Raw genomic sequence first — 26,697 nt, forward strand, 5'->3', positions numbered from 1 at the left:
GATGCACGCCCACAGTGAAAATACTTCATCATCTGAGGGCACCAATCATACCGTTCTGATGCATGCTAACAGGCCAAATACTCCAATATCTGAGGGCAGTAATGATACTGTGATCATACACGCCCAGAGTGCAAATACGCCATCTTCTAGGGCAGCAATCATACTGTGCTGATGCAAGCCCACAGTGAAAATACTCCATCATGTGAGGGCAGCAAGCATACTGTGCTGATGCACGCCCACAGTGCAGATATTTCATCATCTGACCGCACCAAGCATACTGTGCTCCTGCATGCGCACAGTGCAAATACTCCATCATCTGAGGGCACCAATCATAGTGTGCTGATGCAAGCCCACAAAGAAAATACTCCATCATCTGAGGGCACCAATCGTACTGTGCTGATGCACGTCCACAGTGAAAATACGCCATCATCTGAGGGCACCAATCATACTGTGCTGATGCACGTCCACAGTGAAAATACTCCATCATGTGAGGGCACCAATCATACTCTGCTGATGCATGCCCAGAGTGCAAATACGCCATCATCGTAGGGCATCAATCATACTGTGCTGATGCATGCCCACAGTGCAAAACTCCATGTTCGGAGGGCACCAATCATATTGTGCTGATGCACGCCCACAGTGAAAATACTCCATCATCTGAGGGCACCAATCACACTGTGCTGATGCACTCCCACAGTGAAAATACGCCATCATTTGAGGGCACCAATCATACTCTGCTGAAGCACACCCACAGTGAAAATACTCCATCATGTGAGGGCACCAATCCTTTCGTGCTGATGCATGCCCACAGTGAAAATACTTCATCATCTTAGGGCACCAATCATAGTGTCTGATACACACCTACAGTGCAAATACGTCATCATCTACGGCACCAATCATACTGTGCTGATGCATGCCCAGAGTGAAAATACTCCATCATCTGAGGGCACCAATCATACTGTGCTGATGCACGCCCACAGTGAAAATGCTTTATGATGTGAGGGCACGAATTATATCATGCTGTTGCACGCCCACCATGAAAATACTCTGTCATCTGCGGGCACCAATCATAGCGTGCTGATGCACGCCCATAGTGAAAATACTCCATCATTGAGGGTACCAATCATACAGTGCTGATGCACACCCACAGTGAAAATACTCCATCATCTGAGGGCACCAATCATACTGTGCTGATGCACGCCCACAGTGCAAATACACCATCATCTGAGGGCACCAATCATACTGTGCTGATGCACTCCCACAGTGAAAATACGCCATCATCTGAGGGCACCAATCATACTGTGCTGATGCACGCCCACAGTGAAAATACGCCATCATCTGAGGGCACCAATCATACTGTGCGGATGTACGCCCACAGTGAATATACTCCATCATCTGAGGGCACCAATCATACTGTGTGATGCATGCCCACAGTGAAAATACGCCATTATCTGAGCGCACCATTCATACTGTGCGGATGTACGCCCACAGTGAAAATACTCCATCATCTGAAGGCAGCAATCATACTGTGATGCACGTCCACAGTGAAAATACTCCATCATCTGCTGGCACCAATCATACTGTTCTGATGCACGCCCACAGTGAAAATACTCCATCATCTGAGGGCACCAATCATACCGTGTTGATGCACAGTCCTGCAAAGCTCCAAAGAAGCTGGAGGAAGCAGAAGATGCAACTCTTCCTGTATAGGGAGAAACTGCTAATATCAAACAGCAAGTATGCACATACCATCCTTTCCCAATAGTCATAAAGTTGCATGTCCACTAGCCCTTATTGTAAGAAAATAGGACAGGTAGGGTCTCTCTTGTCCGGGGCTTATAGACAGATGATAAATCAGGGGGACAACTGCAGATCATTATTAGTGCTTCTGATAAAAGGTAGACAGGATGCCATGTAAAGATGATGGGCCCGTATTATAGAGGGGTTGTCTAGCAGGACTGCTCAAAGTGGCAGCCTTTGAACTGGACTTATGGGATAAGCCACTGCCACCATTCCCAGATAAGGTTTCTGAGCCTTGTAGGCCGAGGGAATAGCAGGCCTAAGTGGGTGCAGCTTGGACCCTGTAAGGGAGGAGTTCAATGAAGGCCAATGTGACTGGAGCCTACAGCATGGGGCACATTAGATATGGCATTGTGTTCAGGGGATCCAGTCACACAGGGTCTCCACAGGCCATAGGAAGGGGTTGAAATACTATGCTGAAAGGCTTTTAACCAGTAGTCACCATATCTGGTTTATATTAGCAAAATTTTCCTCTTGTAGGGAGATCTCTCTCCCTCTTAGAAGCGCACCAATCCTACTGGATTAGAATCTTATCTTGATGACGTCATTTAACCTTAACTGCACCCTAAAAGCTCTGTCCCCAAATACAGCCATACTGTCAGTGAGGGCATCAGTGTATAAAAGGTGGTGCTGCTAGGGATGAGGGAGATGCAATTTCATAGACAGCAGTAACAGCCAGCCTGAATGCTGCCACCTTGTACAAGTTCCTATGATTTTTAGCAAATTACCTTCAAAATCATTCCCATAACATTTGAGTATATTCATGATCATTATTCATATGATCATTTTCAGGGCCTTCCTGCACCAGCCTCTGCTCAATACACACTTGGGAAAGGCCTATCTAACCATTCCATGTGCTGTGCACAGAGGGTCATAGAGATGAAAGAGCCATGCTTTGCCTGGAGCAGTGAGAACTAGCATTTTACCATGAATGTAGTGGCTCCATCACATTTAAGAAACAAACTAATAGAAGTCTTGTCTGGTTCTCTTTGCAGGTACAATAACAACTTCAAGATAAAATATGAAATAGACTGAACACCATGTGGACTGCCACATGTACAGACAAAGCAGGGGAAGCCATCAGTGCATGGAAGTCCTTTGTCTTGGATTGGCCCACAGTGAACTTCATGGCCACCTTTAAGTAAGACCTACAGCTTGGTCCTGTATATTACACGAGTTAAAAAGGAAAACACTTTAATTGGATTATATATTAAGTCAGTGACCCACTTTTTGACCTCCCAATATGACACTTGCGTGCCTTGCACTTCCCCTCCAAAAAGGTTTTTATAAGCAATTGATGATAAATAGGGGAACTACTGGAGGACTTTCCTTTAGCTTTGCTCCGTGGTTTTTCAAGTGGGATATAGGAGCCCCTTGGGGAGCTGGAGCTCACGTGTCCATGGTGAAAGGATGTCAGTGGAAGGAGGATCACGAGGTCGAGTCTCCAGGGCCCTCTCTCACAGCCTTCCCCCGATGCCCAGAGAGCATCTGTGTTTCTAAATCCCTGGAATATCTTTCTTGTGCAAGTCCTATCAAGTAGTCCAAATACATTTGAAAAATTGCCTTTACACTCCCAAGTTAATTCCTTTAAAGACAGGATTTAATTATAGAAATAAGATGAATCATCAAATATTAGATTGTCTGAATTGCTGTGCACGGACTATCTTCTTGGTGTCTGTAGACAGGTGACCATCTTAAAGCAAAGGTGTGATTCCATGGAGTGCAGGGCAGTTTTCCAAGACACAGTCTTGGTTGGACTGAGGATGGGGAACGTGGCCATCCTGAGTCAGCACTTCTGGGTTCACAGGGGTCATGCAACGTTCACCTGCAACAATCACAGCCCAAGTCTCATTCTTGTCATGCACATCGAGTGTGAATCACAGCACTCAACTCTTCTTTCTTGTCCTCCTCACCCCATGCTACCAAAATCTCACCTATCATCACAAAGGTAAGACAACTAAAATGTTACCATGCTGTTAATTTATCAAATTCTAGAATGCAGCTATTGACTTAAGGAAAATTCTGAAAGTTTTTTGGGAAGAATCATATTTGTATCATTCTCTACATATTTTCTTTAAATGAATTATTTCTCTAAAGATTAGTGGTTGCTATTCTTTAATATCTTTTCCATGTTGCAGGTGAAAGGAAGCAGTTTCAATTGGGAATATACAAAGGTTTTGATAAGGGAGTGTCCAAGAAACATTTTTTCTAGGGAAGGGGGAAATGTAGAAGCCACGTTTACATGTTGTACTGGTTCAAAGGCTGCATAAACACATATAAGACAGTAACACTGCCTGACACCTAGTGCGTGGCTATTAGCTGTTTTACTCTTCTGCAGACTGGCCTGAGTCATTACAAGCTGTGTCCATGGACATAGGCAGGGTGGGGAGCTAAGCGGGAATTCTACTTTCCTGATGAATTGGGTCCTGACATGGTGATGGGGAAGGCAGGAGCAGTGCTGCTGGTAGGAAGATAAAATGTGGCAGCCCCTGCAGAACATCCAATAGAAATAAGAACAACCATCCACACAAAAATTGATACAGAAATGTTCATAGCAGCATTATCCATAGTAGCCAAAAAAAAAGAAAGAAAGAAAGAAAAGAAACAAACTAAGTGTTTATCAACCAAGGAATGGATAAACAAAAGGTAGTGTAGGGGCTGAGGATGGGGGTGGAATGGAGAGTTAGTACTTACTGGACACAGAGTTTTTTGCTTTAGGGTGATGAAAACATTTCACTGAAATGCTTTTTACTAGCTTCATGTTATATAAACAAATGAAAATAAACTGTAATTAGGGGGCTGGGCTCTACATGTGCTTTCCTTTGTCATTGCCTGAACACAAGCTTTGCCTGTAGAATATGGATCATGATTTGACAATAATTATTTACTCATCTGTTTTAATATTTTTTAAACTTAGAGCAATGTTTCTCTCTCTCTCTTTTTTTTTTTACAGTCTATAACTATAAGAATAATGAATTCAGACACAGCAAATGATGTGATCAACATGTCACTCTCAAAGCTAGGAATAACTGTAAGTTACCTGCAAGTTCTTTTTAGTTAGAAACCAACTTTTATTTTTGAGATTTGTGTGTGTGTGTGTGTGTGCATGCATGTATTTGTGTGTGGTGTACCTCCCATCATGAGACAGAAGACTATTACAGATGGTTAAGTCATATTTTGTCCCCCCGAATTTAGAAATTGAAAGCAGTAAAGCTAGATTATCAACCTATACAATAGTGTTATTCTTGTATTTCTGTTTACAATTCTATGTGAGTTGAAAGTGACAGCATAATGAATTAGGGCTATACTTTTAGAGTGCTAATAACATTCTTTATTATATACATTATATAATAGATAATAAAATATGTGTATGAGCCCAGATATTACCTACTCTATTAGACTGTTCTTTCTATATCTTCTTCCCTATACCTCCCATCCCATCCCCATTTATCCTGATTGTCAGCTGAGGACTCAATCTCAGTATGATAAATCCTAAATGAGGGTTTTTGCTATAAATTTTGACATAAAGACCAGCTGGCTAGAGGCAGGTCCCCTTGAGACAGGTCCTGAGGAGGAGATGGCTAATGCCTCTTGTGAATTGGTAAAGGATACAAGTTCTGAATAAGATGATGGATCTGGGGACGTGTGTGTACACATCGCTTTCACCTTGTTTTGCCTTCCAGTCTCTGCTCCTTTATGTTTTGCTAGGGCTGCTGTGAGATGTTGGAAAATTTTTTGGTGAAAGACATGGCTATGTTTGAGGATGAAGTTGTGAAAGGGAAAAAGGGGGAGGGGACTGACGCGCAGATGGACAGAATTGAAGGAAACACAGCTGCTTACATACAATTCTCTGTAAATGGGAAAACCTGCTACTGTGACATGACAAGCACAGCACCTGCAACCAACACTATTTCAAACACTTTCTGCTTTATCTTCCTTTCCCTGGAGGACTCTTTTAATATAATGCAGCAGCCCTTAAACTTGTTTCAAATGGGATTTCCAGTACTTCTAGGCAGTAAATCTGCTGGGACAGAGTGTTTTCTGCATCTCACTTGTGCTCTAGGTCAGAGTCCTTGTCCCCTGTCCCCCTGGCGCGGGGCTTGGCGGCACCAAGGCCCCGGGGCTGCCTTCTCTCTCCCATCCCCAGGTCTCTTGGGCATTTTCCTCCTTTTGCTCCCAGCTGCTGAGCCGACACTGCCCAAGTTCTCCTTGCTCAAGAACAGCCTTGGCAGAGTACGTGGCTCTGGACAACATGCTTGTCTGGGCAGGAACATTGAAAGGAAAAGCCACATTCTCCAACGAGTCTAGAGACAGCAGAAAGGAGGGCTCTCGAGATTAGACTTTCCCTCCACCGTGAAGGGGCACTGCCGTGATTTTTTTATGCCATGGACCACCTACAAAGGACAGGGCTGTTTGCACTGTGGTTCCATAGATCCTCTGCCTTTATCAAAAGGGACAAAAATCTCAGGTGGCCTGTTGGAGGCTGCAAGAAGGACCAGGAGTTACTACTGATATCAGGACTGTTAACTCAAAAACTGTTCCACCCCTGTGGATCTAATACCATTTCTACGGGTCCAAATTCTTTTTGGAAATATAGTAATGCTAAAGAAATGTGTTCTTCAAGTACCTACTGGGAAAGATTTGCAGCGACAGTTCTTTCTGTCCCCAAGGGCTCTGAGAAAGAATACCAGTTATGGGTCAGTTCTGGCAAGAAAAAGGCCTCGTAACCACTCATTGGTAAGTGTCAGGGAAACCTAAGGTAGGCTGATTGCATAACAAACTGTAACCCTGAAGTCTCAAAGTTACAGTTAATCAGTCTGAAGCTTAAATACCCTCAACAATGAAAATCTCATGCAATACTCATTCATACATTTACTCAATAACCCCAGGCACTTACTCTACCCCAGGCATGGAGAACATCTCTTCATTCTGCAGCTTATGGTGTAGTTGGGTAGAGAAAGTGAATTTTTCTTCACTACTTTTTTCCTTGACAAACAGAGCTATCTTGAAAAACTTTATTAACTTATTGATTTACTTCATTACATAGGCATGAAAGCAACATAAATTGGAATCTCTTTCCTCACACATTATTTTCCACATTCCAGTCTTAAAGTTCTCTGTTCCATTTCCTAGCCACTAAGTAGTCTCCATTTTACAAGAATCTTCTAAAATCCAGACATGCCTCTAAATCCAATATTTATTTAACACCTGCTCCATGCCTAAAACTTTTCTCAGCATCAGAAAAAAAATGAGATAATCATATTCAGACTCTTCAAGTCTTTGTGGCCTAAAGCACCTTACTTTGCTGTTTCTGCAGGTGAGTTTACCAGCATTGCTCTTGAGGTTTTCTATAACTAGATCACACTTCTCCTAAAATAGTTACTAGAGCAAATTAGCTAAAATAATACCTATTCTTGGATCAGGAAATCTGTGCAGTGTGGTCCGTGAAAATAGAGGGATTAAAACAAGGGGAAGGGCAGGATCTGCAGCAGACCCTGCAATATGGTAATGGGAACAGTGACTCCTGCTAGAAATCTTAGAGCGCTCCCTCTTACAAGCAAGATCTATCTTTCTTTCTTTCCTTTCGTCCTTTCTTTCTTCCTTTCCTATTTTCTAATCCATTCAACAATCCTCCAGGGATATTACCCTTTTTCAACTGATCTGAAGAACATTTTCAAATGATCTGGAAAATCCAAACAACCAAGTTTTTTCTATGAAATGCATATTCTACTCTTAGAATATATGGGGTCACCAAGTACACAGCTGAGGACTAAAGTCCCCTCAACTATTTCATGATTTTTTAAAATGTTGACATCTTTGTAAATCTTTGTCAGCAATAAAGTGAAAAGAATTGAATATTTAGGTATATTTATTTTAATAAAATGCATTAATTTAGATAAAATCACGAAGATGACAACTTGCAGCCTGAGAATGGCTTCACACACCACGGCTGCTCTAAGGAATCCTAAGAGCCTGTCATTCATGATGGGACCTTAGCAGTTGCTCTGCAGGCAATTTTTACATGCTCTGAATTCTCAATTGTGGACAAGCTCCTGGTTATCCTGGTGAGTTGATTGTATTTTATTGCTGTCATGGAAGCTTCCTTTGTATTAAAAGTTGGAAGTCACTATGATTTTTGTTCTGAACAGGGCACTGAAATTGCATTTGCACCACATGAAAAGCAAAGGCAAGAGCTCCCCAAGATGTACTCAATAATAAATCTGAAATAAAAGACAAGGAACATTCATTCTATTCTTAAAAAATGAAATCCACATCAGTGCATAGGGGCCTTGAGAATTCTATGGAGCCTAAGAAATTTAAAGCACGAACGAGCAAAAGAAATCACTTGGCAAGTCCCAGTGATTTCCTGGGAAGGTCTGCATTCTGTAAACACTGATTTGCACTTGGCTTCTGAGCTTCCAACACCGTGTAGCCTCATGTCTAAGCCTTCCCTGGCAGGGCCCCCTGAGGGGAAGGCAGCAGTGGGAGGGAAACTCAGAGACAAACCTCCCTGCTGCTGTTGAGCAGCTCTGGCTACTGAGCTGACAAAAGGAAAACTCTATTTGCTGAACTGACGTGTGAGACAATAGAGAACACAGCAATTCCTAACACAGTCCAACTTCGTAAAAAATACTAAGCACCAACGTGTACTAATACATTTACTTTGGCGCTTATGGGTCTATGTGGGGGTAAGCGGTTAAAAGGAGGAATGTAAGGCCAGTAACTTGCCTAACACGTACAGACCTAGTGCCCCTGTCAAGGCAGAAACCATGGGGCTGTCATCACCCTCAGAGGGACACACAGGGGAAGTCACGCTGTGCGACGCACTGACACAGCTACCCATTCCGAGCCAAGCACCGTGTCTGAGAAGAGTTTTCTCTTTCCTTTTCAAACTCTTCTGCTTGGGCACCTTGCTTCTGCAGGGGGTCCTCCATGTCAGCCCACTTCATGCTCGTTCAGGAGGCACAGACCTCTTTGCCCAGAAGCCCTAGAAGAACGGCAGCCACATCAGGGTGCCGCCCTCGCCCATGGTGAGGTGGGTCTGACCACACCCACAGCCAGCAGCCTGGATCCATATTTAGTTTATCTGCACACAGGGCATGAACATCCTTATGGAACTAAAATGAACCATCTTCCAGCTACTGCGCTCCTGCCACAGGGACCGGAAGACTCCGCCTCTCCTTCTGCCCTCCTGGAGGCCATCCTCTTGGAGAAGAGGTCCCCAGAGATGCAAGGCCAATTCGTCCCGAAGCCCAGGCACCCAGCCAGGAGCCAGCAGGGGAGAGGTGAGCCCCTTCCCTCCCTCAGGTGTCTTCTCTTGGCTCACATCTCTGCTCTTGAAACCAAACTCACGCATAGAGCTGCTTCTCCATGTGGGGGTGCAGGGACAGTAGATGTGGGCACCCACTACCCACCCACAATCAAGCTCAGAGAAACCCTAAAGGTCTGAGATTAAGCCCCAACTCATGTCTAGGAAGGTTCAGTTTTTGTGTTTGTTTTCATTCCTCCAGGCAGACTGCCCTTCTCTGTGTCCCATAAAATTAAGTGTGTCCACTACTCTTTCTACATAAAATTAAGTGTGTCTACTACCGTCTGTCTTAATAAAACATGAGCTTCTTCCAGTCTGGGAACACATAGTACCCGTCCCAGTGTTTTGTCCAGCATCTCAGACCCTCACAGGAGGCGGTCAGATGACTGTACGTGTCAGACACACCTGGAATGGAAGAACTCCAGAGACGGAGAGTTATGGAGTTGAATTGGATTCTATTATGGCCTTAGGCTGAAGTGGCCTTGAGGGTTCTAGTCAGAACTGAACTCTGAATTCTACCTCCACAGCAAGCTCACTTCCCACGTCTGCTTCACACTCAGCTTGCAACTGGAACCATACTGAATGTTCATGGGTTGTTTTTTTTTTTTAAATCTTTCCTCCTGCAATTTTCCCCCCTTTTCTTTCTTTGAAGGAAGTGTTACTAATCTGGGAAGTACTGCGGTGAGAGTAGAATTTCTCTTTTCTACTAAAAAAGTATTTTCATTTTTATGGTTGTTATTCTATAAGCACAATGTCTCAAAAATTTTATTTTGTAATATTCAATCCTGAATTTGAACATGATGAAACACTAACCTAAATCTTGCCAGGAAAGGCAAGGTTTAAGAAAGGCAAGGTTATAAAATCACCTTAATAGTTTCTGTATTTTTCATGCATATAGCATATATTTTTACTGGTCACAGAAGCAACATGAACTCTAGTACCAAACAATGTACATTATGAAAGGTCCTACTGAGCCTGAAAGTATGTCTGAGAAAGTACAGGACTCAGTGTCTACTTTGCTTTCTGTCTACGCTCATAAGAGTATTTGGATATATAGCTTTGTAGCAAGAGATGAAGCACTCTTCTTATAAGCATCCCTCTCACGAAAGCTGAGCAATGGAGCGCATTTGGAGAGTTTTAGAAATAATAAAGTTGGTTAAGAGTAGGGAAACTACGTTGCATTAAACGGCTTAACCTATACAAACATGTATCTTTAATAAGCCTTTCTGCATGTTAATGCAGAGGAAGCTCCTCCGGGTTCAAGAATATATTTGCTTTCATCCTTCCCTCCTTTTAAAATGACAGTGGTATGGCTGTGAGGGCAGGAAGAGCCTTAGGGAGAATGCTGGCATTCCTTCATGCATGCATACCTTCTCAAGACTGCAAAACCAAGTGGAGAACAGAGGTGGGGACTGCTTTGGGGGAGGACACTGATATCTAGGCTGCTTTAGACCCTCTGAGGGAAATACTTTGACCAAGGCTGCTATGAGCCATGTCTTGGGCTGAGTAGTACATTATACTACTTAGTGTAGTGGGCTGTACGTAGCGCCATTTATGTTAAATCTGAGCAAACCAAAGCTCACAGAGTTTTGAGTAACTTATCCAACTAAATGGCAGAACAAAGCCTCCTGGTTCCCTCATCCAGCATAAGTGTTCTGCCCACGATGAGTGGACACAGTGATGCATTCGCTACATCCCAGAAAAGGTAAGTGGGTGGATGTTTAAGGATACTTAGTAAAATGTTACTCATCTGTTTACTTTTCTACAACTTGGCTCCTCTGTTGACTTTTTTAGTTGGTTATTTGAGCAGGGTATTTAAGCAAATGTGAAGCAGGTTATTAAGAAAATAACAGGAAAATATTCATAGCTGAGCAGCAGAAATTTTGAACTCAGCTTTTCATTGCTTAACACTTTTTCTTTGAAAAGTCCTTCCTCAGTGTTCCTTTGACAGGGGCTGTTGAGTAAAAATCATCTCTGGGTGGCTAGGTAGGATGTCCCAGGAACATGGGGACCCAGCGTCTTAACAGAAAGCCAGCATTTAATGACTACTACCCAAGGCCCCTGACTACAGTCATCCATGGAGCTGCCTGAGGGTGGTGGCCTCCCAAAGGAGAGGGTCCAAAGGCCGGCTGAGAAGTAGGGTCAGGCAGGTTGTGTCATGAAAGGCAGATCCTTGTGATGGGAGGAGGCTGACCATCATTGGCTATTCAGAAAGCTACAGAAAATCTAAGAGTAGGAGGAAACATTATGAAAGTAGGTGATTACCAAACTCTGTTAGGGAATACCAAATCTTTTTAGCTTTTACAATGAGATCTGACACTAGAATCTGCTGACAGTACTTGTCAGGAGCCTTGTATACCTACAGGTTAAGGGACCCACGGGACGCAGGGCAGAGGCAGGAGAGAGTGCTGTCCGGAAAGTGCTGTCACTAGGAGAGTCACCCTAACTCTCATAAAGCCTCTCAGCTTCACTAGCAGTTTGCAGGGCCTGGGGAAGGAGGACACACTGACACCATAAAAATCCAATGAGCCAATGTCAGCATGCGGGAGACTCTATACAACAAGGGGCTCAGCTTCTCTCTCTTCCAGCCATGCAAGAAATCTGCCGTAAAATGGAAATAGCAGGGATAAGGTTAAATGAATTAAACTACTTCTAGTAATAATCTCTCTTCTTCATCACATTCAGGTCGCAAGACAGCCAACACAAGTTCTGTCAGGAGCTGGGCCCTTTGGTGGCGCTCCAGCACTTGCCAGGACAACCAGTGCCCAACTCTACCAACGGCAAAGCCAAGACAGCTCTCTGAAGCTCCTCTGGGGGACGCGTGTGAGGATGACAAGCTGCCAGCCCCAGTTCTGGTGGGCCTCATTTTGATCTTCTGTAGCCCTCCTCTGATGAGGGCAGCTCTCACAGGTCATGTGTTCTCATCCAAACCCATCCCCACGTGGAGAAGTCTTTACACAGCCCCTGGCTTTGGCTGAGACGTTTTGTTGATATTACTTCAGAGAATAAAATCTGGTTTCAATACCGCAGAGTCATAAAGCACATACAGCAGGAAAAACTATTCCTGTCCATTCCACTGGTTTCAGCAAAGACCCACATCCACTTGCCCAGATCCATTAAAATGGGCTCTGCGTGTGTGAAGCTCTGCGAGTCCCCCTACCCTCATCATCCCTCTTCGTCTCCTTCCTTGAACGGCACACTAGTCTGAAGTCTCCTCTGTCTGAGTCTATTGAGTCTTACAAGTCAGCTCTCACAGAGATTCGATTTGCAACCCGAGGGTTTAAGTATAAAAAGCCTCATCCTCTGGTAAATATGAATTGTTTAATCCTGACAGAAAGCGTCAAGCCAAAGCCACAGAGTTTGGTTTGTGTTCTGTGCAATTCATGTACTGAAACGTCAGTGTTAACACTTACTCAGCACCCACTGTTTCTCCGAGCACTACACTAGATGTAAGAACTTGTACGCCAGATGTGAAGAAATGTATCACACTAGTTACACGTCACCCCACTCCAGTCCCGGCATCTTTCACAGCAAATTTAGAGTAGCTGTGATGATCATCATCTCCAAAAACGAAGAATAAAAAGGCCTCAGTAAAGTATGTGCTGTGCCCAAGGTCAGACAGACAGCATAGCAGATTCCAGAGTCCTTGGATTCCCTGACTCCAGCACCTGTCATCTGTCTGTGCTGCAAGCCACTCAGCAAAAGGACAGGAAAGCCTGATGAGCAGGGGATGCACCCAGAGGGGAGGGGAGGGGTTTTGAGCCTGATTTAAAAGAGGGGAGGAATACAGGCAGTAGAATTGGGGTACACAGTCAGCGAAGGGGGGTTAAACACAGAATGAATGCCTGTAAAGGCATGCCTGTAAATGAATGCCAAATATGGCAAAGATGACCATATTTGGGGAAGAGCATCTGTATCAGGGAAGAATGAGACAGGATCGGGGAAGGAGAGGGTGACTCTACAAAGGTCTCAATGCAGAGAAGTTCGACTTCACGGTGTACATTCACAGAAAAGGAAAATCTGATTAAATATGCATTTAAAATATTTCAGTGTATAAATGTTAAATGGATTGTTGGGTAGAAAATACATTTAGAGACACTGAAAAAAAATTCCAAATTGGCTTTAGTCCCTCCAGTTCCACACGGGGCCCTCACACACGCTCCGTCTCTCCAAAAGAGGACAAGCACCTGCTCTGGGCTGGGAGATAGGAGATGCCACATGCTTTTCTTTTCTTCCCTTTAGGATACACTTTTGTTTATAAATCAAAAAGGGCCACTCACAAAACACATCTTCAAAAAATCAGCCTGTATAAAATCATGCAGAGCCCTAAAGGAGAAGCTGAAATCTGGGGACAAAGTGAACTTGGAGGATGAGTCCATTCTTGTGGTGACAATCGTCTTAAAGGTAGGGAAAGCTCTAGCATTATCTGCACAGAGTGACTCTGAAGCTCTGTGAGGGGTCCTTCGTCATGACTGCCGAAGAACAACAGGTGTAATAGAGGAAGGATCTGAAAAAATGGAAAACACTCCACAAAGTCTAAATTTAAGGAAGCTGCTTTGGGTGTTAGAAGTCCCATGTTAGGTATACTTTCCTTTTTCATCACAACCCTCTCATCTTCACTCCTGAAAATTCCAATCAAATACAAAAATAAATAATAAATTCAAAACACTCACCAGTACAGAATGTACCAAAACAAGCTTTCTGCCTTTGAGGACTTCCTTACCGCCTTCCTAATGTGGGCAGTTTCCACACACACACACACACAAATTCATATTAAGCTTTTGGAAATACTTATACAAGTTTATCAAAGTAAGTAAACATCTGCCTTACAATGAATCAAAACATGCTCAGTAAAGCCACTGAAATCTGCGATCATTTCATCATCCTCCCTCCCCGTCTCCTAATGCATTTACTTGAAAGCTAGTGTAGGGAGGATGGCACCACGTGTGCCTCCTCTCACCTCCTTTACCACCTTTGGCCTCCCTTGTTCATGTTTGTTACGTTTAACCCACCACCCATGGTTTGAGTTACGTGGTAACCAGCTCCTACCACACGCCTCTTTCTATAAATCTGTCTTCTAAAGTGGGTGCAGCAGTCAAAATTAGTTTGGCATTCTGAAAATTCAATAGATTTATAGAAGAAATAGGCTGATTTTGAAATAATACAGCTAAGTCAGGTATCTAGTTACATTTCTACAAAGGGAATCATAGGACAGAAAAAGAATTTAATCAATCCATCTTGGTTTTTGTTAGCAGTTCTGAATAAAAATATATTAATGTAGTAATGACTACAAACAGGTCATTAAAATTGCCTTAGAAGCTCCACTACATTTGGGCTTTCCTTGTCCCCGAGTAATGCTGGGTCATAATCTGATTGTGGGATAAATAGCAACAGTTCAGAACTGACTTAGAACTGACCCCGACCACACTCACACCATCATACTACACACTAGGTGTGCAAAGAGCAAGATGAGTGTTGCCATATGTAAGTGCACATGGAATGAATTTGATCATCTAGTCAGAGTTAGGCTCTTGTCTATTTCCCATTATAAGCACAGACTAGCAAGAGGCTGGCTACTCATGGGTACACTTCTTAAGACACTCCTAAAGTTCTTGCTTCCTGAAGCTGACTGATCTTAATGGGGAATCAGACTTTGCAAACTTGGCCTTGATAATACCATGTGTCAAATAACCAGACAGTTGGTCTAAACCAGAAATGAATATTTATCAGCACCACACTGAGTCTGCCATTAAACTGTAGACAGAGGTCCCACAGCAACACCCTTGGCATATCCTGCTTGAGTCATGCTCAGGCTTCACAGCAAGCAGCCTCACCCATGAGCTCCACAGCACAGGGTCCAGGAAGGAGGACACACAAGCTCCTAGTGCATGGAGTTTGCACACATGAGGCACGGACCCTGCTGTCCCCTCCCAGACTCCCGGAACCAGCCACAGTCGGAGCGCTTCCTCCCTCCAAAAACACTGGGGTTACTCCAGAGGGAACACAGAGAAAAACCCTAATGACAAGAGAGGGTGCTGCACACCAAGAACACAGTACAGGGATGAGAGCGTAGAGACCTTGTCCCCTGCCGTCACTGCTTCGTCGGCAGTGCTCAGGAGAGAGGCTGGCGCACACACAGCAGTTCAGTAAGGACTGGAGCATGTGAACACTGACTGCATTACAATCATCACAGTTGCCTAGAAGCATTTTCTGAATAAGCTCCTATTAAGAGAAGTCTTGGGCTGTGGAGTGAGACCAGTGGGAAGCCCGGTGTGCCTTTGAAACTAGCAAGGTGATGCAAAAATTTCCCTTGCACAAAACATTACAATTTCAGGGGTGGGGTAGAATGAATGCTTTGCATGCACGAAGTCCTGGGTTCATTCCCCAGAACCTCCATCAATAAATATATAAGCAAACAAAGAAACCCAATTACCATCTTACCCACCCCCCAGGGAAAAAAATTACAACTTCATACACTTTAATAGGCCCAATTCTGTGATACAAAGATTTGTACACCAGAAATTAACACATTATCTCTGACTATACTTTAAGTGAAAAAAAAAAGATTTGTTCATCAGCCCTCTAAAGTGACACATTTTCCAGGCCCCCACGTAGGAAGCTTACATTTGCGTACCTCTAGCCCTGACACTCAGAGGCCTGTAGTTCCACTCTATTTTACATGTCCTATTTGGGAGGATGTATTCCATTCAAGGAGTTATAAGGAGTAACATGTAGGCACCCACTGGGGATTTTGATATGTTAGCACCTGCTGCTTAAAAGGCTGCAAACTGAACTTTCACACAGCTTAAAAAAGAAGACTGAAGCTATTATGAGTAGTCTTTCCCCATGAAGCATGCACACCTCGCTCAGAAAGCCTAGTTTTCTTGTAATATGTGCGCAAGAGTGTGAGGGGTGTGTGTTCTATGTCACAACCTCTCGTCCTTGAATTAAAAGCAAGCACTGTCTGAAGTAAACAAGTAACATGGGCGTGCGCGGGGCTTCTCAGACACTCGCAGGATTCGGGATGGGTGAGCACCAGACCTTGTCAGCTGGGACCAGTGCTGACACAGACACAGAGAGTGAGGCCCAGCTGGTGGGGGGTGCCTCCCTCATCACTCTCACTGCCGTCCAGACTCTGCTGTGATGCTTCTAGTTTTAGATGGAGAAGAGTCCAAGCCCCTCCTGGGTGTGCGAGTCTGTAGAGTTACAACCCAGCTCTGCCGGGGTCACAAACTGGACGTTGTGAAGGAAGTGAGGCCTGAACGGAATTTTTAACTTAATGTTTTCTCTGTTATTTCTCCAGTATGTATTTATCATAATAATATATATCTTTTTTTTAAGCTATAGAAGCATTTCCTTCAAAATATCGAAGGAAGTATTTTTACAGCCAGTCTCCATGACAGATGGCTCAGTGTCCTTGATCAAGGGAATGCGGAGGAAAAAATAACTGCAACCTGGAGGTAATGACAGTCACACCTCAAAAACACAACCAACATCCTCTTAGGAAAATATTAGCTTATAGTTTACAGCTCTGTCCACTAAAATAATGACCAATGTCAAATGGTTGCATTTGCTACCCATAGAAGCCACTTGAAAAACAGATGCATGCATTACTGCTCTTACTGAATTCTTATTTTTATCCTAATCTTATTAATATTGAATCCATGACCATTTAACACCTGCTGAAGACATGGAACTGTTGGAGATGAAATCCACTGGTCTAAAAAGAGGTGCCAGAGAATCAATCTGCCAGTGTTACGATCTTAACTTTTCAAACACTTAATCAACCACAAAAGTTATTATCTGGTTCAGAAATTGAAATCAATGAAACATTTCTGTATGCATTCATGCTCAGAATTCTGCGAGAGAGGACTGTGTGCATGGTTTACAAAGACGTACTCTGTTCTCTGTCTCTGTATTTCCACTTCCTAAGCAAAACGACATGCTTTGTTTAGAAGTGCATTTTTCTGTCTGTAGGCTTTTAGATCAGCTGCCAAGAGCCAATGTTAACCTACTGAAACACGTTTTGGGTGCTCCACAACATTGAAAAACACTCCTCATTCAATCAGATGACAGTTTATAATTTATCAGAGTGTACAGCCCCAAGCCTTCTTGGTCCACCTCATGCCACCAGCTCAGAACTAGAAAAGGACTTCACAAAAAATGTAACGAGATCTCTCATTTTTATGCCTTGCGGGGCACGGTCCCCACTTTGAACCTGAAATCTGTGGTACTAACTGTGATGGACCAGTTTTTTAAAGTGCACATTTTAAATACACTCCCCTGGAGGGGCAGAGTCATTGATCTGGGGTTATGGGAAGGTGGGTTGTTAAGTGGGAAACAGAGCAGTTGAGTCATTTCTCCTTTCCCATCCAGGAGACTGAACCACAGAGAGATAAGAGCAGGATAACGGCACAGAACTGAACCTGAGCTTTGGGGTCTGACAGCCGAGGTTCAATTCTCAGCCTAATCACTGAGGGAGTGTGAACTAAGGCGAAGGTCCCATGATTTCATCATCTCATAATGACAACAACACCCAGCTCCTCTGGTCACTGCTGGCACATCTCGGCGGCTTGGGCAACATGAGCACCCACGGCTCCACACACACTGGCCTTCCTCTGCCAGCTGCAGTCCCTCAGAAGGATACTCAGCTTCTATGTCACCCCCACTGCAGGGGGAGGAGGCTAGTAAAAGATTCCAGAACATCGGAACAGAGCCACAACAGGCCTAGTAAGATCACAGGTCTTCCCCGAGCTCAACCTGACAGCCAGCATAAGACGAGGCAAGGCAGTCAGACAGACCTGTTTTCTCTCCAGCTGCTTCCTTCCTTCACAAGAAAAATCACAGAAATCTCTGCTTCTGAAGTTTCAGATATTTCTTCACTTAAGAGGTGAATTTCTCAAGTTTTTATCTATTGGATACTTTATTAATTACCGTAAGATGTTATATGCCAACTTAATAAAACTGGAAAAAATGAAATAATAACAAATAAATAAAATTTAGTAAGAGAATACACAGATTCACCCCAAGTATCCTTCATGGGTCACTTGAAAATTATCCTAGTTTTAAAGATGTAACCATTGTTACAAACATGTTAGCTATTGAACGAGGCCACAAATATAATTTTAGCCCACTGATTAAAAGAATTTTAAAATCTGTACCCAAAGTACTCTTGAAAGTATCACTTATTAGAGAAAACTGATTTGCATACTCATTTTTTAATCAACTCCAAATTTTTCTCAGAATTCTCTTACATTTTTTAGATTCAAGAGTTAGACATGAAATGATTTATAACTATGCCATATGGAAAAGAACACCCCGTTTTGCCCTTACGTGTTTCAGATTTCTTTTGTGCAATTTTTCCTGGAAAACGGCCTCCAGCTCTGGGGAGAAGACACCCCTTCCCTCTGGGGAGGGCGCGCGGCCACTCCTGATGAAGGTGACATCACTAGTAACAGGGAGGGGGCTGCAGGGTGTGTGAATCATGTATGTGGCTTTGGTGAGAAAGACAGCAAGGCTGCCAGGGCTCATGGGAGACGCTTAGACAGTGCAGTACTGGAGCCCAAATCACATCCCAAGAGCAATGATTTCCACCTGCTCCAGGTCAGGGACGCTTTCATACCGTTGTGAGACCAAAGAAAGGGTAAGGCAGGTCTGACTGCAGGAAGTTGCTAGTACAGCATTAGGAGACATCAGGGTATAACACAGTGTTTGGAAGTTTTTTCAAACAAAACTTTAAATGGGACTCATATATATCAGATGTGCTCAGGCTGAAAATAGAGTGAGGGGCCCAGAGCACTGCCTTGTTTATTCCTCACCCCCTTTTTTCCTGCTTAGTGGTACCTGAGGTACCACAGGCTTCCAGGGCCTTTGAAACAGGTTGAAAAGAACCAGCATCAGTGAGAAAAAAGGACTTGATTTGATGCCAAACCACCTTTCCAGACTGTCAACTCCTGGGCTACTATTCACAGCTGTGTTAACTTTGGCCAATTATTTTAGCTCAGTTTCAGTTCCTTCATCTCTAAAATGTGAATAAAAACATCTAAGTTTTAGGATTATTGTCAAGATTAATAATGGAGGTAAAGTAAATATGTAAAAAACCAATTACAAAGGCCAGTAGAAGTTCCTCTGAGAACTCTGAGCTAGGATCGTCTGAGCCTAGGTAATCACAGCTAATTGGCAGCAGTCCATTTGATAAGGCAGAGTTTAGATTCAGAACCTAGGGACATGTATCATGAGATTCTTTGTATTTGGTGGGGTAGGTAATTAGATTTATTTTTATTTTATGTATGTATTCATTCATTCATTCATTCATTCACTTATTTATCTTAATGGAGGTACTGGGGACTGAACCCAGGACCTCATGTGTAGTAAGCACACACTGAACCACTGAACTATAACCCTCTCCCAATCCCTTTGCATTTTTGACATTTTTTGGTTTTATGACATTTATCTCACTGTTTTGAGGAAATCTTTAGGAAAATCTATTTAATCAGGAATTTCGTTGAGTCTAGTACCTGAGAATGTGCTTTACTAAGATAACTTTGTTTTTCAATTCATCAGTGACAACAGGACAACCACTGGAATCCATGTGAATGACAGGAACAGTCATTTTCAAAAATGCACAAGGACAGTATTAGGCCAAGGCCCCATCTACCACGGGTCTATGCAGATGCCTGTCCACAATTTTCGAAGCTCCTAAAGATTAGAAATGGCCATAATCACATCTGACTCTACTCTATCTTCTATTCTTCACCTATTGTTTTACACTTGTTCCTATTGTATTCTGCATTTTCATACTGATTCAATAAAAATGGGTTAGATAACCAGTTTATTTGCTTATGGCTCATATTACCACCCTGGAGGAGGCGCATCTGGGCAGTCTGTGTCTCAGCTAAGGTCACTTCTGCACCTGCAGTCAGTGGGCAGCTCAGCTGGGACTGACTCACGTGTCTGTTGCTTGGCGCTGCCTCTAGGTGGATCCCCATCTCCTCAGCAAGCTAGCCTGGCCTTCTTCATACGGCGGAGGAAGAGTTCCCACCAGCAAGATGCTTTTCAAGAGTCCATGTAGGGGAGGACTGCACGAAGGACCACAAAGACAGTGAGTCATCCATCACTTACTGAGGGCTGTGACTGTCATCAACCACACATGATACTCAAAACTCAAGACAGCATTCCTACCACACACCTACTTTCATTCATGAGTTGTTAACCCTCCATTCTTTACACCAGCATTTTCCACAGGGCATTAAGAAGTTTGGAAGGGAGTGTCTTTGAAATAACCATTGATTTTCCCCCCAGGTATTTCTTACCTCTGTCTTGCTCTCTGTCGTAAGCTGTCTTAAGAGACAGATCATTTCCTCAGAGAACAGAAGTTACAGAAGAATATGAGGGATAACAGCTGTTTGTTGCCTCTGAGTTTTAAAAATACAGTTTCCTAGGAAACAAAAACAATTCATGGCATGAAGATTTAGGTGGCAATCTCATGGGAAAATCCCAAAACAGTGAGGTATATAGGACATGTGCACCATTTCCTGAATAGAAACCAAGAGGAATCAGGAAGCCCTCACAGAACAGCTAAATCGCATCTCTAAGACAGAGCCTTGTAGAGTCATACAGAACTTCTTGCACCGCAACATGGAACAGATCAGTGAAATGATTCCATCAATCTGACAATGTTAGGGAAGGGATAAAGTCACTGGATGTGATGACACATGTCTCAGCAACAGCTGTGCAGGCCAGCTCCCCAGGGCCAGACAGCAACTAGGACAGCTCGGCAGGTGCCCAGTGCACACAGATGACACAGAGGGCCAGGTAGGTGTCATTCCACATTCCACTACCTCCTAACTCCTTGGCTGTAGAAGACTCCAAAACACAGACACACTCATGGATAAAATGGAGAGATCTTGCATTACTACCAATTTGGGAACAAAGAATTAAACTGCAAATCAAATGAGTTATTTAAAATTATAGACCAGTATCCATCTTACATCTATCAGTTCGTAGACAGACTGGCACAAGTATATGGAATACGTGATCCCCACATTGTTTTCCTAGACAGTGTTCCGTGGCCAAATAGGTTTGGGAAATGCTGTCTTTTCCTTTTGGAAATCAAAATGTCCATTAACATATTAATGTCTTAGAGAAGACCCACAGGAAAGACACCCAGTATTTCCCCAAGTATTTGACCTGGGAGAGCCTTCTGGAGAAACTCTGTTGCTGAATGATCCTGGGCAGACACATCAGTAAGCAATGCTCTCAATTTATCTTCTTAAGTCATAATTTTACTCTTTCACTCACTCACTCACAAACTTTCAATAAGTTTCAGTGGATCTTTAGATTTTTTTTTCAGAAAAATTTCTTTTTTAAGAGTCTCCACGATGCAACCTGCTCTAGTAATCAGTTTTCACTATTTTCCTGTGTAGATCCTTTCCTTCAGCTAGGTCAAGCTCTTCACTTTCCTTAACGAGGTGCACTCATGTTTCTAAGTATAAATCTCAACTCCCCATGGTCCCTACAGACCCACAAACTAGGTGGCCATTTGGGTTCTACTCTCCCAGAAATGTCACAGAGCTGCCCCTGACCATTTCAGCTCAAACTAACTGTTCTCTGATAACGCATGAGCATGTCACCCTGTTACAAGTTGGCTTCTATGGTGCTTTGCCCCGGCAGGAATGATGCCAGTATGTTTACACATCATTCAACAAATCCAAATTCCTATGGTAAATAACTGTATTTTGCATTACTTTTATATTACTTTCAGTGGCTGGCTAAATGTCTACCCCTAAAAATGAATAAATACGTGCACTTTTCTGAGTGTAGAAACTTTACATACATTGGGAATGACTGCAAATTTTAAAACTAATGAGGTAGAACACAGCAAAAATGGAATTTCAGTGGGTGGCAATAAGACATCAGTTTGACTAAATAAGTTTGTTAGAGAGCACGTCACAGTGCTCACTATTCACAAGTCCTGGGACGTACTCTTTCCATTCATCATGTAAAAAATGAGGTATTGGTGTGATGTATTTGGGAAGAATTGCATGCATCTGTGACATTTCTTTTAAAAAGCAACAATTCCATAGTTAAAGGGGAAAAAAACCATGGCTGGACAATGCACCTGTCAGTTGTTGAGCCAAGAAAGACATGCATAAGTCCCTGAAATCTGAAAAGGAGACAGAAATCACAGTAGATAAAGAGAAGCTGAAATTCAACTAATTTGTCCCATGCAATTCCTGCAGGATTGCCATGGGAAAATAGTTAATAAATGTTCATTTCACCCTCAGCATACTCAAGCACCATACATCCTTGAAAAAGTCAACTTATCAATTTTTAGGAAAGACCCTAGGAACTGATAAACTGTAATAGGACCAAATGGTCTAATCTAGAATAAATATACGGCAATTAGACTTTCTGATATTGGTGTTTATCATTGCTGCTAAGATCTGTGTAATCATCTGTCAACCTGCACTTACTGGTGTAATTAAAGCTAAACATTTTCAAAATTTTATTCCAGGAAGAAAGCTATTCATAGGCCATCTTTATTTGAGAAAACTAATTTTCTCCATGGTTATTAATTACTGTGATATACTGAATGGAATATATATATATAGTTGCACAAAAAGCCGTCTTTTTCCAGAAGACATTAGGCGATGTCTTTCCTGTTCTCTGTTAACTCCTTCCATGCTGGCCAAATGAGCCACTAAGTACTCTAAAGATCTGTAATGAATGGTGACTCTGTTTTCCACTTTTATGTTTTTCATGCCCACAGCATAACCGGTGCTAGGAAGAAACTGCTTTCTTTCCGGCCTTGGACCTAAATGTCAGTATTCACTTGGTCGGCTTAGCGTGTCCAAAGAATAAAACCATTCCTTTGTCACGTGAAAGAAACACCACAAAACAAAATTCTCAAAGGAGAATTATAATTCTCTAAAATGGAAAAAGCAACTCTGTGAGAATGGGAGTTTTTCCAAAAGGAATAAAGGAGTAAGGCTAGCTAGGGGAGCGGCTGGGAGAGCGGCGGGAGGCACTGGCAGCAGCCCCATCCGGCCTGGCCGCGTGGGGCGCGGGGCGCGGGGCGCGGGGCGCGCGACTCTGAGGGTACGGGTGGGGTCGCGCTCGGCGGCGGCCCGAGCGCCACAGAGGCTTCCACGCCCGTCGCCGGAGCGCCCGAGCGGCGGGGGCACAGTGTTCCGGCCGGCGGGAGAGGTGCGGAGCGACGAGGGCTCCGGGATGCTCCCCGCGCCCACAGCCGTGCCCCGCAGCCCGGACGGCCGGCGCCCGCCCCGTCCCGCCAAGGCCCGCAGCCTCCCTCCCCCGCGGGGAGCCGCGCCCGCCGGCCCGCCCGCTCCCCGCTCGCAATCGCTCGCTCCCTCCCGGCCTCCCTCCAGGCTCGGCGCTTCCAGCCCACGCGCCGCGGCCGCCGCTCGGCCGCGCCCTCCCGCCTCCCCCCCGCCCCGCCGCCATCCCGCCGCCCGCACTCACCTCAGCGGCCCATCCGGGCGCGCCCGGCCATTGACCTGGTTTCCCCGCAAACCTCTCTGGTGGGTTATTCCTGATGGTGGGGTGGGGTTGTTACCCGGGAGTCGCCGGGGTTCGGGAGCGGGGCTGGCTTTCAACGGACCTGCAGTCCTCAGCCGCCCTCTGCTGGCACTTTCCCCAGGCCAGCAGCACCGCGCAGACGTGGGTCCCGGCCGCCCTCTGCGGCCGCGGCGCTGACGGCCTCGCTGACGGGCCGGGACGGCGGGGAAACGGTTCCCGAGCTGAGGCGCGAGCGGACGGCCGCGCGCAACCGCCTTCCTGCGGGGACTGCGCGCACGCGCACCAGCGGGGCGGGAAAACGGCCGCTGCCCGTCGGCCAGGTCCCCGCGCGGGGCGCGGGCCCCGCTCAGCCCATCACGCGCGCCGGGGACCTCTCGGTGAGGGCGCCGGGCCGGGTAGCGGGCCGCCGGAGGCGGGGCGGCGGGAGGACGGCCACGGCGGCGCCTGCGCGCCCTGCCAGGCGAGGTGCCGCCTGCCGTTTTTGGAGATTTTTCTAGACTGTTTCCGTTAATATACTTTTAATATTCTTTTATGCTGTTATCACTATAACAGAATGTTTAATTTTGTTGCTTCTGAGTTTAATTAAAATAATCCTGAAGTTTTAATTGGTAATTGGCTTTGATTCAGAAGGTGAGAGCATTTCTTCTTTGATGGTGTTTACAGTCTAGTACATGCAAAAGAAAATTTTTGCATATGATATTAAAGTCAGAAATAATAAGAAAGATCAATGATTAGGTCTTTAAAATAGCTGAAAATACATGCGAAGTAGATCAGAATAAGCTAATCTCTGCCCAACTGAGTCTGAGTTTGCAGAGAAAAACCATGGTAGACCGGGAAACTCAGACTTTTAGTAAATTTCATAAATTAGCTAAAGCAATCACTTATTCAAACTATGGTAAAATAGGAAAAATGTATGAAAATCTAAGAATTAGATGATTTAGTGATGCTTAAAGTGGGTAAACTTGAGGCATTAAGTCAAAGACTATATTTGAGTAGATGTGTGATTTGGGCAAATTTTTATGCCTGTTGAGGTAAGTTTTATCATCTGTTAAACGAGGATAATAATTTCTGGTTCACAATCCTTAGTGAAGTTTAAAATAAATAAAATATGTGAAGTCTTTCAAGTAGGATGATCATATAAATTGCTTTCTAAACTAGAAACTTTCTAAAATTATTGTAAGTGAAGGGTAGTGGTATCTATTACGCTAGAAAATTGAATGTAAACCAAAAGTGTCATAATTATTTAAAACCACCTGTCAAAATTCCAACATCTGTCGTTTCTGGGTCTGATTCTACATACTGGTTTTTTATCTTAAGATGGATTGTTTCCTTTGTTGTTACTTTTCTGTATGTCTCGTATATTTTGATTTGATGTTGGCTATTGTGTATGAATTAAAATTTATGCTTAGAAATAGACATGGCTCTTGTACTGAAAGGTCTTCAATGTGAAGTTCTGAGTCAGTCTAGTCAGTAGTTGGCCTGGGTGTAGGTTTTGTTTTTGCTGTAACTGCCTACAGTGCACCACAAACTACAAATCCGTTCAGCATCTAACTGCTACTGCCTTGTGCTTAATTTGAGGCCTGGAGTGATAGATGTTTTTCCTCGTTGCTCCTGACCCACCTTCAACTTTCAGCTGCCCCTACATGCCTTTCCCACTGAGATTTCTCTCCAGTTCTTTCCCTTCATCACACAATACAGTGCTGTTGCTTGTTGCTCAGTTCAAGGGTTGTGGTGGGGACAGGGGTTCTCCTTTCTTCTACTCTAGCCTTAATCTAGGGAGTCAGTGTGCTTGCGGGCCTCTGCCGTGAGCTTTCTCAGCTTTCTTCTTCTTTCCTTTTGTGTCATTAAACTCGAGGTTTAACCTACCCTAGGATAGAGCAATCCCACTCCTGGGCATATATCTGGAGGAAACTCTAATTAGAAAAGATACATGCACCCCAATGTTCATAGTAGCACTATTTACAATAGCCAAGACATGGAAACAACCTAACTGTCCTTTGACAGATGACTGGATAAAGAAATTGTGGTATATAATATATAAAATGGAATGCTACTCATTCATAAAAAAGAATAAAATAATGCCATTTGCAGCAACATGGATGGACCTGGAAATCATCATACTAAGTGAAGTAAGCCAGAAAGAGAGAGGGAAAAAAAAAAAAAGAACACAAATGAACTTATTTACAAAACAGAGACAGACTCACAGATACAGAAAACAAACACGGTTATCAGGTGGGAAAGGGGGTGGGGAGGGATAAATTGGGAGTTTGGGATTTGTAGATACTAACTACTATATATAAAGGACATAAACTACAAGGTCCTACTGTACAGCACAGGGAACTATATTCAATACCTTGTAATGGCCTATAATGAAAAAATATGAGCAGGAATATATATACATATATTACATATATATATATATATGAATCACTATGCTGTACATCAGAAATTAACACAACATTGTAAATCAACTATACTTCAATGAAAAATTTTTTTAATTAAAAAATTAAGCTTTCTTTGTATCAATGAGGTGTTTTAGTCGGGAGTAAGTTTCTCGGCAGCCTCTGAGATAGCAGATTTCTGCTTGGTATCAATGCAAGGTCACAGAATCAAGCTGGTTTCCTTCTCTTCGTTCCCACCCCCCTGTGGAAGACAGCTTTAGCTTTTGTCCCTTTTTTAGAGTCACTGAATATTTGCTTTGTGCCAGGAGTCAGAAACGCTTTTTCCCCTTTCATTAGTGACTTACAGCTTAGTTTCAAATAAAAGAAAGATCTGGGAACCAAGCAAAGTTTCTTTCCTATGCTTCACTGAGTAGGATTCCCTTAGGTCTTCTGCTGTAGCTTCAATTTTTCTTGTTAAGTGCTTGATGGAAGGTGCATGGGAAAAAACTGTTGCGTGAGCTAGGACTTCCGATGAGTCACAGAGCTGCAGGGCTACTAAACTCTGCTGGCTCACATGTGGTCTGTATGTATTCATTCAAGTTTCAGCCGCCTTCTCCCCACTGGCAATATGATGGTTCATCTTCCTCCTGTACTGTGACCAACGTG

The 26,697-nt window shown here is 43.8% G+C and overlaps 3 long non-coding RNA genes and 1 pseudogene across 5 annotated transcripts in view; 3 read left to right on the forward strand and 1 right to left on the reverse strand.

Moving 5' to 3' along the window:
• Positions 1 to 23,859, reverse strand: part of LOC116284245 (uncharacterized) — a 74,546-nt gene extending 50,687 nt beyond the window's left edge. The window contains exons 1-3 of the long non-coding RNA XR_012061117.1: positions 23,594 to 23,859; positions 20,422 to 20,546; positions 20,059 to 20,187 (exon numbers count right to left, since the gene is read on the reverse strand). This is a non-coding gene — a long non-coding RNA (uncharacterized lncRNA). The remainder of the gene's footprint in view (positions 1 to 20,058; positions 20,188 to 20,421; positions 20,547 to 23,593) is intronic.
• On the forward strand, positions 662 to 12,059 carry LOC140687068 (uncharacterized). 3 transcript variants are annotated; one of them, XR_012061124.1, is made up of 8 exons: positions 662 to 1,737; positions 2,796 to 2,941; positions 3,608 to 3,748; positions 4,754 to 4,831; positions 6,471 to 6,537; positions 7,697 to 7,865; positions 8,898 to 9,086; positions 11,795 to 12,059. It is a non-coding gene; the product is annotated as an uncharacterized lncRNA (long non-coding RNA). The 3 variants fall into 3 exon arrangements; XR_012061123.1 differs by lacking the exon at positions 6,471 to 6,537; XR_012061125.1 differs by lacking the exons at positions 3,608 to 3,748; positions 6,471 to 6,537.
• On the forward strand, positions 12,965 to 19,820 carry LOC102538943 (rho GTPase-activating protein 20-like; annotated as a pseudogene).
• Positions 23,565 to 24,255, forward strand: LOC140687071 (uncharacterized). The gene is made up of 2 exons (XR_012061128.1): positions 23,565 to 23,652; positions 23,772 to 24,255. It is a non-coding gene; the product is annotated as an uncharacterized lncRNA (long non-coding RNA).
• Positions 24,256 to 26,697: the final 2,442 nt, after the last annotated feature.

This window comes from Vicugna pacos, chromosome 18, assembly GCF_048564905.1.
Source record: "Vicugna pacos chromosome 18, VicPac4, whole genome shotgun sequence".
Classification (NCBI taxonomy): domain Eukaryota; kingdom Metazoa; phylum Chordata; class Mammalia; order Artiodactyla; family Camelidae; genus Vicugna; species Vicugna pacos.